Raw genomic sequence first — 6,565 nt, forward strand, 5'->3', positions numbered from 1 at the left:
TAGTTCCATTTCTTTAGAGCAAAACACTATACCACTAACCCTCCTAGGAATACCTGTTTGCATTTAATTGAAAAAAACAAAACAAAACAAACAATACCCATGTGTTCACAAATGCCAGTAATTGCTCCATCTGGGGATACTATCAAGGAATATGTGATCACTTTCAATCTGTTTCTAAAAAAACATTTACAATGGGTTTCAAGGTGGATATTGGATCTGGTCAGTCCTTCTCCTAAAGACATACAATGGAATTCCCAGCTTGCTCAAGCGAAGACAATGGATTTCTTCAATGGAAGGGGAGGGAATTTACATTGTCATTGGATATCTTCTGAAATACAGGCCCAAACCATTCCCAGATATTGTTTTAGTGAAGCCCTACTGTACCCATCTCCCCCAGATTGCTTCATAGATAAAATGGTCTAAAAAGCATCAAGGAGCTAGTAACAAAACTCCTTTGTATATGCTTATCATTCACTAAATTCTGTCAGGAGTTAACAGAATAAGAGCAGAGAGGTGGATTTTTGCCTCTGTGTAGGCAATGCTATTGGAAACTCCACCATCTAACTCCTTGACTACTCTCCTCCACACAGTCACCTGAGAAGCTAAATGCTCATTTTAACCCTGCGGCAGCAGCTCACACCATAAAGCTCCCCTTTCAGAACTGGCTTCAGCACCAAATTAAAATTCACACATGTTCTATTCCTTTAGAATGGGGTCAGTAAACTTCTTTTGTTAAGGGTCATAAAATAAATATATTTTAGGCTTTGCGGCCATATACTCTGCTGCAACGACTTGTCTCTGGCATTGTTGTGTAAAAGCAGCCCGTTTTTCTTTTTTCTTTTTGTTAGTAGAATCTTTTTTATTCAGAAAAAAACAAAAACAAAAACAAAAACAAAAACAAAAACCCAGCAATGACAAAAAAAATTTTCCAACCACACACAGGAGGGGTATGGGTAGGGGGAGGTGTCTGTCCATCCAGCCCTGACCCCCAGCCCATGTGGTTTTGGCAGCAACAAAGGAGTGTTGGGTAATGGCCCAAAAAATAAAAATGGTGTATGTGTGTATGGGAAGGAGAGGGGTGCAAAAGCAGTGGGGGATGGGGGAAGGGAAAGACGAGGTCAGTACTGGGAACACCGCAGATGGGAGGCCATTTCATAACATTTCTTGTTGATCATACCACCATGGACACCTTCTTTGCCCATCAGCAGGACTAGCGTCTTGGCAGTCATGGTGACAGTTATGTTGAAGGTGGGAGCTCCCCCGGTGCTCTTGGTACGAAGATCCATGGTAAATTCCCCATCCTGTAGCAGTGAGTCCCGGATCACAGAACATTTCTGGCCCTCAAGTGTCAGCCCATTCACGAAAAAACTTGACCGGTCTTTGCCAACTAGGACAGCAACCTCGGCTGGCGTGATGTTGACGAAGGTGTTCCCGGGGACGGCGGCCCAGACAGAGGGCGAGTCCTTATAGCCCACGATGGCCGCATCCTGACAGGTCCCGTCCGCCATGAGGTTGTCGATGTAGGCATTCCACCCGGCCATGGCGCTGCTACTGGGGCTGCTCTCGGCGCTGCTGCTGGGACCACGGGCTGGGCTCGGGCTGGGCTCGGGCTGGCGGGTGGGGGGAAGCAGCCCGTTTTTCATGGTGGGGTTCCAATAAAATTTTATTTATGGACACTGAAATTTGAAGTTCATGTAATTTTCACGTACCATGAAATATTCTTCTAGTTTTTTTCTTTCTTCTTTTTTCTTTTTCTTTTTTAGGGGATAAGAGAAGAAGCGTTTCTACCAAGCTTGGCCATAAAATTGTCCCAGAATGTTTTACCCAATCAAAATGGTAATTCATTGTTTGCACTCAGATCCAGTCCACTCCCTGCCCTGAGAGTCTGATTTTTCCCCCCAACCACTTAAAAATGCAAAAACCATTGTTAACTCATGGGCCATACAAAACAGGCAGAGAGCTGGATTTGAAGCAGCAGTACTTTGTAGACCACTGATTTAAAGCCCTGCTCACCAGCCTTATCCGCAGGTATAGTGTTGTTTATCAATGACATCTGACCATTTCAGAAATAAAATTTAACCTCATAAGTTAAAATGATAGTAGAAATTCAATGAGGTGATTCTTTGAGCAGGACAGTACTGATTGAGACAAATCAAACAATGGAAAGAAACAGAGGAGAAGAAAGTAAGTCCAGGAAAAAAGGAGGAGGAGGAGGAGGAAGAAGGGGGAAAAAGGAGTAGAAAAAGAAGAAAGAGGAAGAAGAGTACAGGAGGAAGAAAAAAAGAAGAGGAGGAAGAGAAAAAAAGGAAAGATTGGAGGTGGAAGAGAAAGTATTTATTGAGTGATTAATATACATCAAACATTCTTCTAAGTACTTTATGTACCTTATTTTATTTAGTCCTTCAAAATCCTGTGAAGCAGGTGCTACTTTTCCCATTTTATCAATACTTAGCTATTAAATGGCAGGGTTGTGATTCAAAGCCAGGTCTATGTCACTCCACAACCCATACTCTTTCCATTCTATTTTGGTGTTTATAAGATCTGCTATGTCATTTTTACTATGTATAGGCACATCTCATGTAGCAGCAATTTCAACCTTTTTGATCTCACGGCACACATAAACTAATTACTAAAATTTTGCAGTACACCAAAAAATGTATTATATTTTCTGTCAATCTGACAAAAAATAAGTATAGTTTTGATCCATTCACACCAGATGGCTATTGTTGTATTGACTTTTGTAAAATTTTTATTTGACAATCTAAGAGAAAAGAGGTCAGAGTCAGTTATTGTTGGGGGGGGGGTGAGAAGATGGCAGAGGAGTGAGGGGAGGCTGCGCTTTCTGGCTCCTAAAACTTTTCTGTAGTTTGGACTAATTGCAGACAGAACATCTCAGTGAGCAGCTGGACACTGGCAGGAGTCAAGCCCTGGCACTGTTGGATTAGAGAAAACCATCTGGGAATGACCTGTTTGGTGAGGATAGTGGAGGAAAAAGACCGAGACAGGATTTCTGACTGGGTTGGCTCCCCGAGCTACGGCTGGAAGTACACAAAGGCTTTTTGGTGACCACAGGCTTCCCCAGAGAGGAATCAGGAGGAGACAGGATCTCTGCCCGCTGGCAGAGACGGGTCTGGGCCAGGTGGCATCTGGCACTGAAAGACAAGAAACAGCGTACTGCTGTGCATGCAAGAACACGGTTTTCCTTTATATTTTTCTCTTGTGTACTGTGGAGAGGGGAGGAAAGGTCGGGGGTGATAGGACATTCTTGAGGAGCGCAAGCGCAGTAGTGCGCTCGCCCGCTCCCCAACCCTCCCCTTGGGTCTCGCGGGCACACACAGGAAAGTGCCCTCATTCACTGGCCCAGGTGCGCGGGGCCGCGCGTCCAGGTGCCCCTCGGACACACCCCAACAGACATAAGATCAGTGCCCCAACGGGCGCAGGGAGGGCCCGCTGGGCATGCAGAAGACCATGCGCAGACACCCCTGGCCAGCCCCAGTGGGCGCCAGGCCGGAGCGCAGACCACTTGCGCGGGCTCTGCTCGTGCCTGCCCAGGCGGGTATGGGAACAGCAGGCGGCTGCAGCGCTGGAACAGCAGACAGCGGTGACTCATAGATGCTCACTTCCACCATGCACAAGTGTCCAGGGCCCTGCCCCAAGGGGCGAGAGACCAACTCCCGAGGCACGGCTCGGCGGGCCTGAGGCTAGCGCACAGGCCACATTGCGTGCGCATGTCTGCGTGCACACAAGCACCCTGGCCGGCTCCAACAGGCGCCAAACGAATGCACTGGCCACTGCAGGCACATACCGCTGCTGCAAGGAACAGGAACCGCTGGCTCGCCTCATTAGACCAGCTGTGGATCCAGAAAAAGAAGACGACACACAAAGGCTGAACTGAGTAAAAACTTTCCTTTCATATTTTTTAAAATTCTTATTTCTATTTTAGTTTTTTATTTGTATTTTATTTTAATTTTTTTAATTTCTTATTTTTAATTTTAATTTTTACTTTTCTTTTAAATTTTTTTAAAACTATCTCTTTAATTTGTTTCATACCATTTCTCCTTCTCATCTTTCCTCTTTAATTTTTGATTGTTTCTCTGTTTTGTTTAGCCTCCCTTTCACACTAAATAAATAGAATATGACTACTATATAAATCTAATACTATACAATTCCATTTTCTTACTATATTCTGCATTCTTCCCTCTTTTTCTTTTATTATTAACATACAATGTAAATATTACTTACTGTCTTGCATAGTCATGACACTACTTGCTACTATTATTAATCTATCATCCCCTCTCTCAAAAGTCATATTTTTCTTCTTTAAAAACAACTCTTACCCATTATTCCTATAGTATAAAAGCCCTAATCTCTCTATATTTATATTAATACTGGCTCATTTGCTGACGATAGTGGGATAGAAGGTGGGGAATATTTTTGAGGGTGTGGGTGTCTGGCCTTGGCTGTGTGTTTATGTTTTTAACAGCGTCTCCACAAAAGAACTCAAGACAAATTGGACAGAGTGATTCTCAGTCAACTAGCCAGAGGGAAGATCCTACCAAAGAGCATCTGAAATATAACCAGACAGCATAAACAAATGACATAAAGGGTATCCCAAGAACATCAGGGTCAGGAGATCAAAGAGACTGCACCACTGAAACTCCCAGATTGCCTATAAAGAATCTCATACCACAAAGGTGGGAAGTCAAAGCATACAAACCCAAGAAACAAAAACAAACAAGAAGAATCCAACATGGTAAGATGCAGAAACAACCTCTCAATGAAAAGAAAAGAGGAATCCCCAGAAAGAGAGGTAGATGGAATAGACATAGCCCAAATGCCAGACATGGAATTCAAAACAATGGTGGTGAAGAAGCTCAATATACTCAACAACCTAAAAAACAACTATGACAACCTCCAAGGAAGTTACCAACAGCTCCAAGAAAATTACAGGGAACTTACAGAGAACTACACCAGCATAAAAAGGGACATAGACACTATTAACAACAACCAGGAAGAAATAAAGAATACAATCTCTGAACCGAAAAACATAGTAGAATCAATCAAAAGCAGGATAAATGAAGCAGAGGATCGGATCAGTGATTCAGAGGACAATGTAGAAAAAAATTCCCAGACAATACAACAAAATGAAAAAAGATTGAAAAAATATGAACAAGACGTAAGGGAATTATAGGATAGCATGAGAAAAAATAATATCAGGATCAGTGGAATAAAAGAGGGAGAAGTAGAGAAACAAGGAATAGAAAAGCTGATAGGAGAAGTAATGACAGAAAATTTTCCCAACTAATGAGAGAAAAAGTTAATGCAAGTTGAAGAAGCAGAGAGAATCCCAATGAAGAGGAACCCCAAAAAACCCACTCCAAGGCACATCATAATTAAAATGGCAACATTCAAAGACAAAAAGAGAATCCTGAAAGCAGCAAGAGAAAAACAGCAAATAACATATAAGGGAGCTCCAATAAGGCTATCGACCGATTTCTCCACAGAAACACTACAAGCCAGAAAAGAATGATCAAAATTATTTCAAGCAATGAAAAACAAAGGCCTACAACCAAGAATACTCTGCCCAGCAAGGCTCTCATTCAAAATAGAAGGTGAAATAAGGAGTTTCCCAGACAAAGGAAGACTAAAAGAATACATCTCCACCAAACCAGCATTGCAAGAGATGCTAAAGGGAATGTTTTAAGAAAAAGAAGAAAAAAAGAGGAGAGGAACACAGGTACAAAGGGAAATGAATAAATAAATGTCAATAATAACTTTAAATGTAAATGGATTAAATGTCCCAATTAAAAGAAATAGGGTAATGGAATGGATAAGAGAACAGGAGCCACATATTTGCTGTCTATAAGAAACACACCTCAAAACAAAAGATTTTCACAAACTGAAAGTAAAGGGATATAAAAAAGTATTCCAAGCAAATGGACATGAAAAAAAAAGCTGGGGTAGCAGTACTCATATCAGACAAAACGGATTTCAAAGCAAGGGCAATAAAAAGAGACAAAGAAGGACATTTCACAATACTTAAGGGAACAATCCATCATGAAGATATAACACTGATAAACATATATGCACCCAACATAGGAGCACCCAAATATATAAAGAAAATACTAGAAGACCACAAGAAGGATATTAACAGCAACACACTCATAGTAGGGGACTTTAACACTCCATTATCAACAATAGACAGATCTTCAAAGCAAAGAAACACCAAGGATATACAGGCATTGAACAACACACTAAACCACGTGGACTTAACTAATATATATATATAGCACTTTTCACTCCAAAGAAGCAAAATATACATTCTTTTGAAATGCACATGGGACATTGTCAAAGACAGACCACATGATAGGACACAAAACAAGGCTCAACAAATTCAAGAAAATTGAAATCATATCAAGCATCTTTTCAGACCACAATGCCTTGAAACTAAAAATCAACCTAAGAGAAAAAATATCAAAGACATCCAAACTCATGGAGAATGAATAACATGCTATTAAATAATGAATGGGTTAACAATGACATCAAAGAAGAAATCAAGAAATTT

General features: G+C 41.4%; 1 pseudogene; it reads right to left on the reverse strand.

The window, feature by feature from the left end:
• Positions 1–909: 909 nt before the first annotated feature.
• On the reverse strand, positions 910–1,556 carry LOC150001790 (profilin-1 pseudogene; annotated as a pseudogene).
• Positions 1,557–6,565: the final 5,009 nt, after the last annotated feature.

Source organism: Furipterus horrens, unplaced genomic scaffold, assembly GCF_987537825.1.
Source record: "Furipterus horrens unplaced genomic scaffold, mFurHor1.1.pri manual_scaffold_9, whole genome shotgun sequence".
Lineage (NCBI taxonomy): Eukaryota > Metazoa > Chordata > Mammalia > Chiroptera > Furipteridae > Furipterus > Furipterus horrens.